Here is a 12163-nt window from a genome sequence, read left to right as displayed (position 1 = left end):
ATTTTAGATTATTACTAAATATAATCTTTAGATTTTTCTGAAAGTCTGATCCCTCTATTTTGTGGTAATGAATCATATTATCATGCCTTTTAAAATTTCCGCACATTCATCTTGTCAAAAGTCCAGACTGTTTTAGACCAATGAACAACATCAGCAGTTCTCAGTTCTTTAAATGTGTCTAGTCCCAACAGTTTCATCCATTTCATTTTCATAAATGTGAAATGCAATAATTGTAAATAGACTGTGCCAGACTGTGTGGGAACCTGGGTGATATACTTTGCAAAGGCCTCTACATTCTCCACAAGACCAGAGAAATTCATTCTCTCACTCCCAGGTGAAAATACAAATTGACATCATTCTGGTCTTGCAGCTTGTTGTTGAGACTGTGTCTGGGCAGAACCTGTTTTATGTGGTGTCAGACAACTATTATGTACGAGTGATATAGAAGAAGGAATGTATGAGGACTTCCAAAAGTTCTGTACTAGAGTTGATGTGAAGTACAAAACGTCCTTGCCAGAAGCAACTTTGTTCATGTTTTATCGCCACAGGTAAAAGAACAAACATCTCTGTTTGTTCCAAACATGTATTGATGTTATGCTTCTTAATCTTCAGTTGCTTGGAAACAACAGTTTAAAATTGTTATTTGTACTTGCTGGAAATGTTTTTTTTTACTGATAGGTAGCCATGAGTTTAAAAAGTCATAAAATTTTATGATGCAGTTTCTTCGCAGGGAGCAGCATTTGTGTGATTATATCTTCCATGCATACATCCACTAGAGGGAGCTGTAAACACTACAGTAGAATGTGTTGTAAGCAGTGACGCTTCCATTTTGAAGAGACGGAAAAGTCATCTGCAAGAATCTGGAGGATTTCTCTGTCTGCGACTTTCCCACCACATTAATAAGCTAGATAACCATATATAGTAACTATTCATATACTTTCCCCCCCAGAGTCTAATAACTAAATTTGTCTTAGTGATGTTATGAGAAAATTAAGGCAGCTAATCTTTGATCTTCCAGGTTTAGTCCAAAAGAATTCCTTTAATGCTAAAGTATGAGAGGAACTTCAACAATCTCTAAGGCCTTTGTCACAAGCGCCTGGATAGATTTTTAGTGGTTTTGAAGACAAGAAAAAGAAATCCATTGGCGCAAACCCCCTGACCTCTTAGTGCTTTAGGCTATGTGACACACAAAAAACAACTACTACAATATTTGTGTAGGCAGGAAAATGCAGGTGTGGAGCACCACTACCGTCCTGAAACTTATAATGTTTTCCAAAGCACTACGGACTGCCAAGCTTGTGGCTGGGATGTGTTGAGAACTGCATGAGTGACTCCCTTGGAAAATGTCCCCCCATGCGTTAGCTGTTCCATGCTGTTTACATCGCCTGCTGTATGGATTCACCAAGCAGGTTTCTGCATCTTGCGCATCACACATTGCAACGCAGCTGCTACAGCCCGAGGTTCCACACATGTGGCGGATTGTGGGCATGTTTATAGCCATAGTGAGCCTCCGTGTTTACATCACCGCGTAATATTGATCCGAAGGGACTTAAAACTGCTGACTCTCTCCACTTCCATCAGATCGATCAGTGTGTTTCCTCCTCGACCTTGTTATTTCCTGTATGCCACTGTCATCCTCTTTTGCTTCATCCTGTCATCAGAGATGTTTTGCGCTGGCTTGAAACTGTTTTTTACATGCTTTTGTGAAAATGTTTATGAAAATTTTATCTCCAGGAGGCCATTCATTCGGTAACATTCTCTAACAAGGCTCTGATTTTTGAAGACAGTTGGTGGAGTTTCATGTAGTGGCACCAAAGTAAAGGCATCTGAATACAAATGCATCGCAGACTTTTCAGATTTTATGCATATAGATATATTGAGAGCCACGTGTCCTTGTCTCCTTTACAATTCCACTCTATTTTTTATTGATGGGTTACATGAAATGAACCAAAAGTATGTGGCAGTTTAGGCGTAACATGACAAAATCTAGACAAGTTGAAGGGTTATTGGATACTGTTGCAATACACTGCATGCTCTGATTTCCTGTCTTCCTAGTATCCTGAATGCTGCAGTGGCATTTTCAGACTAATCAAACTGGCTTTGTGCTGCACAGTGGACTGAGGTGAGATCAGTAAGAACTGACACATGCTTTAGTTTGAAGTGAAATGTTGATAACGAGAGAGCAGAAAGCGCTCATCTTCACCAGCAGTGACCTGCTTGTCGACAAGTCCAGCGTTGAGCTGCAGATAGTGGTGCTAAGATGGTCCCTGATGGTGAAGGGGATTTGTCAATGCTTTGTTGTTGGCCTACAACATTCTCAGCTGGAGAGTAGTTGCTCCTTTTGCCAAAGACAGATAGAAAGAGACATACAGAGAGTGAGAGAGAGATGCCTCACCGAGCTAAGATGATAGCGATTTAACACTCAATACAAAGTGCAGATTGCCCAGGGGAAGTGAGTCTGTGTGGGTCTTGGCCAGTGGCCTGAGGCATCTCATGATGACAGATATAAGTAGAACAGGGTGGCAGTCCCTCAAGCAGGATATCCTGAGTTTCATAGGCATACCATACATTCATGTTACATCACCAAACAGAAAAGGCAAAAAGTCCTTTAAGAGGTTTCCCAGCCAATCATCACATTCCCTCCAAGTCTTAACAAAGATGCCTTTGGGTGCGTTCAGAATCGGATGCTCTTTGAAGCACTGGGTCCTGAAGAAAGAGTTGAAATCCTTTTTTTTTTTTTAAAGCAGATACATGTGACATGCAGCTGTACTAACTGAGGTGGTTAATTGTCTTCAGGCCACCACAAAGCTGTCCATCTCAGGTTTTATTACCTTCCTGTTTAGCTGGAGCAACACTTTTTTCACAGCATTATCCAGACAAAAGAGCCCTTGTACTTGTCCACATTTTGAAAACATTACAAATCACAAACAATAATTGAGACATTAAAATTTCATGTGGCAGACTAACACAAAGGAGAGCTTAGCTGGAAAGTGGAATGAAAATGCAAGTTTTGGAGTACGTCTCTGTCAGCTTTTCACATCTAGAGCTTTCTGAAGCTCAGTCACGTTGGATGGAGAGCATTTGTGGACAGAAACTTTGCTCTAGATTCTAGTTGGATTCAGAGCTGGCCTTTAACTTGCCCATTTTAATAAATGAATATGGTTTGATTAAAAAAATTCCATTATACATCTGGCTTTCTTCTTTGTGATCAACCTCCTACTGGAAATTGAACCTCTGCCTAGTCTTGATACTGCCTAGTCGCTGTCTAAAATATTTTATTCCTGGTTTACTCTGCATTTAGCTTTGTATTCCCATTAACTCAGTCTAGATTCCTTGTCTCCCACTGTATGATGATTCCACATCCATGTGTCTTTTCCACATATAGCCAAACAACTTTAAAGGTGGTGTTATCTAAAAAAAAACAAAAACAACAACAAATAATCTATGTCTAATTGCAAGCTCCAAACAGGGCTTCATGTGGCTTCTTGCCACTTTTCCATTAAGGCTGGATTTAAGGTGCACATGACTCAGGAGGTAAAATCAAACAGGAGCTGTGATTATTTGCAGCTCCTTCAGAGTTTCTACGGGCCTATTTTCTGCTTCTTTAAAAGGATTAATTCTTATATGGCATGTTCTCCTGGTCTTGTACTTGTGCCACTCTCCTCACTTTTCAGATGCTTGGATAATTCAGTAATATGTAGTGTTGCAATATATAGTTTTTGTGACTTTATATGGCTTTTAGCTTCTGTTTAGTTTTCTCTGCTGGTCTTCGTGATGTTATTTGTTCACAAATTTTCTCTAAGAAATCTAGTTTACATCCTGCTCATTTTCCATTCACTTGATAATTATGCATCACTTTGCATGGGTCTATCTCTGGACTTTGTGGTTGTAATATGAGAAAACGTGGAGAGGAGTGAATATTTTAGCAAAGCGATTTTTCCTACGGTAACATCTTATTTATCTTGTTTGTTCATTTATATCTGAAATTCCTTAGTTTGTATGGTACAAGTATGATACTTTAAATACAAATCTTCTAATGGGTAGTTTTAACATGAAAACCAACATATTTTAGTTGATGTTTCTGTTGTTTTACACCACAGTAAAAACATGCAGTTAAATCCGCCTGTCAGTAGATTGTATTTTCACTGGGAGCTTCGTTACTGTGTCGGTTATTTATGTCTTTGCGCCATTGCCACAAATACTGACTCCCATACTTTTAGTGGGTCAGTCGTTTCTGATTTATGATTTCCACTCTCTTGGTTTCCAAAGAGCAGGCCAGCACACTGTGAAAGACTGGAGCATCCGAGGACACAAAATGGCTGGGCCAGGATGCATGTCTGACATGCGTGCTGTGGAGCCAAAATAATTCTCCCACTTCCACTCCCCCTTTTAGGAGAGCGGCTTGATCCAGAGTTGGTGCCAGACTTGGACAAAGGCCAACCCACAGGACAAGAATCGACTCCCCACAAACATGAGCATTACACTCACACAGTTCGCTATTAGCTTTTTGCACATGAATGAACAGTTCAAAAATGCATTTTGAGACTTGTTGAAGGTGCTGGCAGCCTCAGAACATGCTACGTCTGAGGTGCAGATAGAATGTAAAGCTGGCGTAAACAAGTCTGTAGCTGACAGTGAACTTTGCACATGTGTCCTTGGGGTTTATGGTGTGAGGCTAATTGTTGAGTAGTCTGTACTCTTTGTCCAAACCAGCGGGTACAAAACGCATAACTGTCTAATGTAGAATCGACTACAATAGTGAGGGAATGTTAGTTGTAAAAATTCTTGCCATTTTGGAGGAAAAGCTCTGCTGGAAGGGGATTTGGAGAGCAGAACAGAAGAGCTGATTGCGCTGCGGCTCTTGAAGCTTTCAGTGCAAAGACAAATAGAAAGATACTGCACATTTCATGAGTTAAGGTGGCTTGTCTGTAAATTTTAATTCAGTTTATTGCCAATTAATTGACTGCAACTCGTGTTTTATTGCATCTAAACTCCCTGAGGTGCTAAATTTGTAATTTGTATAAGAGTATACAGCAGCAAAACAATTGTTTGTATAAAATTGTATTTTTCTTTTAAAACACAAAGCGGTAAAGACATACAGCATGTCTCAAAGTTGCGTCCGTGTTCTATTCAGCTCTTGTTTTTGTGCTCTTTTGGGCGTGCACAGTTTAGACTGGCCTCCCTCACATGTCCCCCTTCCCTCCTTATCTGGGGTCTTTATGGTGTTTACACTTTAGATGCACATCTGACCTTCACCTTCTCAGGCCCCCTTCAATGACCTTACTGCCACACACATGGAAGCCCTGTTATATTGTAAAAGGGGGGAGAAAATGTTGCAGAGACCCATAGTGGGTGAAGCTTGCTTTGCTTTTTACACCACCTCGACTCCTAGTTCAGGTAAACAAAATGCTGCATTCTAGGTATGCATACTGTGTTATAAAATGCATGCATATTTGTAGGTGGGCAGAAGGAAATGGAATGGATTTTCTTTGATTAAAAAAAATCATCTTAATTTAGTGTGTAGACTTAGAAGCTTTGTGCTCATAAAGCATCTTATTAAGAAAGTTCCTTTACATGAAACAACAATATAGATTTGATAATTATGCCAAAAAAAAAAAAACACAGTTAAGGGATGTTTCAAGTTTCAGTTTTCTCATGCTCATTAATACTTATTAAAAATTCAGAAATCTCAAAGGAAGGACTCTGTGCTCAGTTACCAAATTGCACAGAATGAAGATGCTCCCTGCCAGGTTACGGAGAAATCGTCTGGTTTGCATCAAGAATGCAGTGCCATCTCCATTGTGTGAGAGATCCCATATTGTTTTAGGTATGCACAAACCTGATGAGATCATGATGGCGCATTATCAAGAGTCCTGAATGCAAAATGGAGGAGCCCTGTGGATACAGTGGTAGTTCATTCATGGCGAGTGATCAAGTCACACTGTGGATGGGTCATTCATGAGTCTGAAGGAGCTTTGGCCAAGCTTGCCCAAAAACCACACCCAATTACATCCACACCAAGCAGCCAGCACTTAAGGTAATTATGCTTTTGGCTTCTGATGCCATCACTTTCTGCCTGCAGTAAAAAAAAAAAATCTAAAGTAGCTGAAAATAAAAATACACACAAACCAAATGACCAAAACCTGCAATATTTTCAGACACAATGTGCATATATGCTCAGTATGCTCTGGGTTTCATGAGAAATAAAGTTCTCTCTCAAAAATAATAGTGCACACACCTCCAAATTGTACATATATAGCCAGATGCTGAAGGACTGGACGATGGTGTGGGTTTTTCTAAGCAGGGGCCTAAATCCTAAGTCTATTTGTCATGAGGTCAGAGAAAATCTGGCTTGGTACTCAGTGTTGAGGAAAGAGGATGACAAAAAGAAGGAGGAAGAAAAGGGAAAGCACAAGTTGTGCTATTTTCTTTTCAAAGTACAAGAGAAGGAAAAGCACAAGCTTGAAAGGTTTTACTATGCAATTATGCAGTATTTGCTTTATTGCGACCCATTAAAACCAACTTGAGACTTTAGAGCCTTGGTGTGATCAGCGCAGATTTGGGATTTTTGTTGCATTATTCACTCTGGGTGCACTCACTGAGATATGAGCTCAGAGCATAGAACTGTGTTAAAATGATTATGAATGCTCAGTGGTCAGCAGTTCTCTGTCGAGAAAACCAACTAATACGCATTCCCTCACATGCCGGATGAATTGATGAAAGTGGTATTTGTGTTTTCTCTTCACCAGAAAGACTGAAACTAGTGGTGAAGATGTAGAAACCTCTCCTCTAAACTGGCAATATCCCCAGATTTTATAACTATTTTGACAACGCTGGTTGAATGAGGAAGCAGTTGAAAAGGACACTATTTGGAAAGTCAAACAGGTCCTTCACAATAAAACTAGGTTTTCCTACTAATTTTCCATCTTTGTGAAAACCTTTAATGGCAACTCATTTTAGGTGTTTTACTTTTAGTTTTACTTTCAGCTTCATTTCTTTTCAGTTTGTAACCAAAGAGCTAATGATTTGTGAACTTGCTTGGAGGGCCAGACCAGGGCATGCTGGGAAAGTGGACTGATTTTAGGTTCTTTTGAGACCTCTATAAATTTGCAGACATATATGCTCTACAACCCTCTTCCTGAAGGCCTCAGACAGATGTATAAATCTTAGCATAGTTAAACTCTCGTGTTAGCAGCAAGGAGCAGCAAATCTTAGACATCAAACTAAATGTCTAAGATTCAAACAGGGCCCCCTTTTTCTGAATTTTAATCCTTTGATCTTTCTCTAATATGCCTATTTGTCATTTTAAGCATTCCTCTCTCAATTACTGAAAAACTGGAGAAAATATTATTTAGCTTTGTTCTGCTGCTTATATCACTTGATTCATATTGCTTAAACCATGTGCCAAAATATGTAATAGAATGTATTCAATTATGTAAGAAAGAGTCCAGGCTGTCAGTTCTCTAATACCACTGAATTTTAAACAGTAAAACTCTAATTAATTTACAAACCATGTTTTTAGCTGTACTTCCAACACACATAAAGACTCAACAGTGGATCACTGGCACCCCCACTGAATCTTGATCGCTTCATTTGCACCATGATCAAGCGCCTATGCGCACCCCCCCCCCCTCCCCCCACCCACTCCACCCCACACACACGCACGCAAACACACACACAAACTTACACCGTCATTTTAGCCATATATCCGAGATGCGAATAAAAACAATGTGTAACCAAACCCCATAGGGTGGCGAGAAAACGCTTTTTATCTCATTTAAATGTCAGCTACACAGCCCTTCCTCATGCTAAGCAAATGCATACCAGCATCGCCATGCGACTGAATCGCCTGGATCCAGCCTACCACCGTACTGCGGAGAAGACACACCCCTACAATATGCACGCCTAGCTGCACACATCTAAAACTGTCACAAAAAATACAATAAAATAAAATAAAATAAAGGAGAAAGAAAGATATTTATAAAGCATTAAATAAAAATTGTGGACTTCGGTATCTCTGGTGCTTAAAGTTTCAACTGCGTGATGTCAATTGCTGTTGCAATAGGGTTTTCTGAATTTCCAAAGCGGATGCAAATGGAAACAAAGACACTCCGCTCTGCTGCATATGAAAGCACAAAGACTGATTGAAACTGTTCATTTCGACTTACAAAAGCAGCAGTACAGCTGGCAGCGTGAGCACGGTAATCCGCGCTTTAGATCTGTCACCGATTCAGAGATCAGCGGTGTACCCATGTTGCTTTAAACCTCACGCGGTCAAAGTTGTTTACCTCTTCGTTACCTCTGACGTAAAGACACACCCCTGTTTGACGGGGCGGCGATTTTGTTACGAGCACCTGATCCGACCAATCAGATGGGAACTTGACAACAAACTCCACCAACCAAAACACAGGACTCACACCAAGCCGGGCTATGATTGGCTATCGTAGACGCTGAGGGGGGAAATCCCTTTTTCCCCAGAAGAGAGCGAAAGGAGGAGGGGCGGTGCATAACAAAAAGTAATGGCCATCTATTTGGGTCCAGTAGAAGGAGGATTAGCCTATTTCTTGTCGGACTGCTGCAGGTGCGCTCAGGTTTTCTGTGTATTTGCCTGGTAGCTACCTGTTAGCTGTGCTTTTTCGGTTGGGAGTTTAGCGACTCGCGCGCAGAGAGCGGCTAATTATCCGGCCGAAGTCTCAGCCGCGTTGAGGGTTAAAGCAGGCAGCTAGCCACGCTAATGCTAGCTACTACAACCCACCCCGTGTGTGTGTGTGTGTGTGTGCCAGCGTCTGGAAGGGCGTACTAGTTAGACGTATTCTGCCCGAAGTCTTTTCTACATTCCTTGAAGTATACCGTACGTAGCGTGGACGTGGTTTTTCCTTTTCGTGAGTGGCACAACATGAAGGGGCGCACGCATTGCAAAAGCACAAAGACGACGAACCACAACTAAAGAGGATTAAAAAGCTGCACGGTCTTCATGGGGAAAAGTTGAGCTGAGGTATGAAACTCGCAGGCACTGAAGGAATGCTCAAGTCGTGGTTTGAATTATTGTGATTTTTTTTTTTTTTTACTCGCCCCCATAGCTTACGAGGAACATGTGTCCAAGGGTTGTTTTTTTTTTTTTTTAAATCAGTGTGTTTACCTACGCAGTTGCCTGATCGCCGTAAGATCACTTCAGAGTGTGTATGTTACTGTTGAAAATAGTTCAGTGTTACATAAACAGAGCGACTGCAGGTCAGGTCCGAGGGTAAAGGCACACTCCGTGACTTGCGACATACCATTTTTGCTTTTTACCAAACAGGATTAACAACCTGGGAAAAGCGAAGAAAGGCTTTGAGACTTGCAAACAGCGCGAGGACATGCTAAAACCCCAGGTGAGACATTTTCTTTCTCCTTTTGCTTTCTTCAAGTCTTGCTAAAATGGACATGCGGGTTGTAATACTGTGAGAACGTCTTAAGTGTGTATTTGACGTGTTATTGCCAGTCTTAGTTATGCTGAACTTTTCATACCTAATCACGGCAATAATAATAAAAAAAAAACTTAACTAGAATTAGATTAAAAACACAAAACAGGAGGCATTTGATAACAAATGACGACGCACTAAAAAAACAACCCTAATGAGCTAAATAAGGTGAAGACGTTCCTTAATTGAAACCTCGATTTTTTACCAACGCATTGCCATTTCTATCCTTTCGTATTTGTAAACGAGCCCATTTCGTAGCTATGTACTTAATTCATTATATATTAGTAAATTTCTTGTTGTGGGAGCCTGATGTTATGGTAATGATTGTGGTATGTTCAAATCTAATGTATTATTGAGTTTAATTGTACATCATATGACAACTTACTTCTATTTTCATTTGTTTTGGTTCTGATCCCTGTGTTGGACAGTTGTCTCATGACAGATTATGACTTGAAGAAACCCAAATAACTCCACGTGGCCTTCTACTGGTTGGTTTTATTTATTGGGATCTTATGAACACATTTTCTAACAATCAATTTGAGGTAAAAGTCTGCTTTCATTTTCAAATTGTAAGGCAAGTACAATTTGGTTAATTGCTACAAAATTGTCCCATGGTACAGAACTTAAATTCTGAGCCCTAAAAGTATGGTGTGTAATGGCCTAATTTGTGAAAATATGAAATGGTTAAGGAGGTAAATGAAAAGCAACTAAAAACGCACTGTTACTCTATAAAAAAGACAACGCTGGCTTGAAAGGCCAAGGGAACACTAGAGTAGTTGGTATATTAGCAAAACCTCTAAAAGAATTGCATATGAAAAGAAGAAAGAGCAACATGGTTGTTGGTTCTTTTTGAGCTCTGCATGAGGATTAATTTGTTCATATTTACTTTGAAATGTCTTATATCTACTAAGTACCACACAGGAAGCTGAAATTCTAGTAATATTTGCACCACAATTTTAGCACCAAGGCTTTAGAGGTGCACTGAAGCTATAGATGGAACATACTATAAGAAAAGGAAAAATGGAGATTGTTTTTGTTGCAAAATTTCCAAAAACCTAAAAGATGGGTTATGTCACTCCCTGAAGATAAAGGACAAAGGCATTATTGTCTTGTAATTTCCAGGCTTAACTAAAGATTTGCTAATCAAATCCATCTAAGTAAGAAGCTTATTTGCAGCTCGAATCAAAACAAACATTTTTGATTTGATTTTACACATACACTCTGTAAAGTTTTTTTTTCTTTCTGGTGCCACTTTTTGTACCAATATGTTCTATAAAATGATTTCCTTGCAATTCTCACTGGCCTCTCTAGGGTTGATTGAGAAGAAAGTGATATCTAGGCCACAGTTACAAACCAAACGTACTTTGCTGTTTGCAATCACTTTTATCAGTCATGGAGAATCCTGCCACTGTTGATAATGATGAATAATCAATATCTGCTGCAAGCCTTTTGTTCTTTTTATTTGAGATACAGACAACTCCACAGTCCACTCTGAGCTGCTCACCAGTTAGGAAGTAAATGTGGAGGGATTAAATATAATTAATGGCAGCAAGAGAATTTTTCTTTGCTCATTTCAAGCTGGTTAGTTTGTTTTGTTGATACATTTAAAGAAGGCAGTTCATCAGCTGATCCCCTGATTTAAGGAATGTTTTCTCACAGCAAACTATTTAGCCACTGTTGGACAACTTGGTATGTTATGAACATATTATAACATATTCTAAGGTTGTGATCTGAATGTGACTCTTAAGTCACATAAATTAAGTGTAAACTTGAACTGCCTTGTTGCTGAAATGTGCTATGCAAATAAACTAGCCTTGATTTAAACAAAGTTTAAACTAGTAGGTATAAACTAGGGTAACCATTAAAACTGAATTCAGCACCAAGCGGTCGCTGGAGTACAGATCATTTTCTTTTATCAGACTGAGGTAAACCTTTACTCAGATGTGATAACAGGGGGACCGTGTACTTTTGAATCAAGTTGTAACAGATTGTTTACAGATCAGTGTGCCGCTGGAGATGGTACAGCCTATAGAAACCCCTAAACACTCCTCCCACTGCCTACTCTTGTTTTCTTTTTTTTTTCTTTTTACTGTAGTCGGTTGCTTCATTCTACATGTGACTGTATAGAGTATGACGCTACTTAACTTAACTGTAAAGACCCTGTGTAATCTGCTTACGTGCATGTTTGTAGCTTTCCACATTTGTTCAGTTCCTTTGAAACTAACGACGTGTTAAGTTCCTCCTAATGTCTTTATGTTTTCAATTACCTTCTGTGGTTAAATGCTTCTGGCTAGAATAAATCAAACCGGTCGCATATGTTTTCACCGAAGTTCAAGTTATGCCGAAAATATTCTCAGAGAGCAAACAGGGCAGTGCATTTATGTTATGGAATTATTTAATGTCTTTCCAATTTTGTGTAATCAAACATGTGAAGTACAGATAAACCCACAACAATTTATTCCCCTGACAGGGAGGGTAATGACAAGATGTGGACATCATAATAACAAGTAATTAAAAATAGATACATAAAAATACTCCTTTTTCTTTTTAGCGATGCCTTTGTTATTACCTAACAATAAACAAACGTATTGGATCAAACACAAAATCATTTTAAATCTACCTCTTGCAGGGGTGTAAAAAATTTGTGTCCTAAATGTATATTTATATATAGTTTGTTTTTATGAAAAGTATGTTCTGAATAA

The 12163-nt window shown here is 39.4% G+C and overlaps 1 protein-coding gene across 2 annotated transcripts in view; it reads left to right on the top strand.

Moving 5' to 3' along the window:
- Window positions 1–8496: 8496 nt before the first annotated feature.
- The window catches only part of LOC102227505 (vitamin D3 receptor B), a 31632-nt gene continuing 27965 nt past the window's right edge, over window positions 8497–12163 (top strand). The window contains exons 1-2 of one of the 2 annotated variants that reach the window (XM_005797967.3): window positions 8497–8995; window positions 9299–9371. The gene's annotated coding sequence lies outside the window, so the exon portion shown is untranslated. The remainder of the gene's footprint in view (window positions 8996–9298; window positions 9372–12163) is intronic. The other variant, XM_023324779.1, reaches the window with a different exon arrangement.

This window comes from Xiphophorus maculatus, chromosome 20 (genome assembly GCF_002775205.1).
Source record: "Xiphophorus maculatus strain JP 163 A chromosome 20, X_maculatus-5.0-male, whole genome shotgun sequence".
NCBI lineage: Eukaryota > Metazoa > Chordata > Actinopteri > Cyprinodontiformes > Poeciliidae > Xiphophorus > Xiphophorus maculatus.
This window is presented reverse-complemented; position numbering and strand designations above follow the sequence as displayed.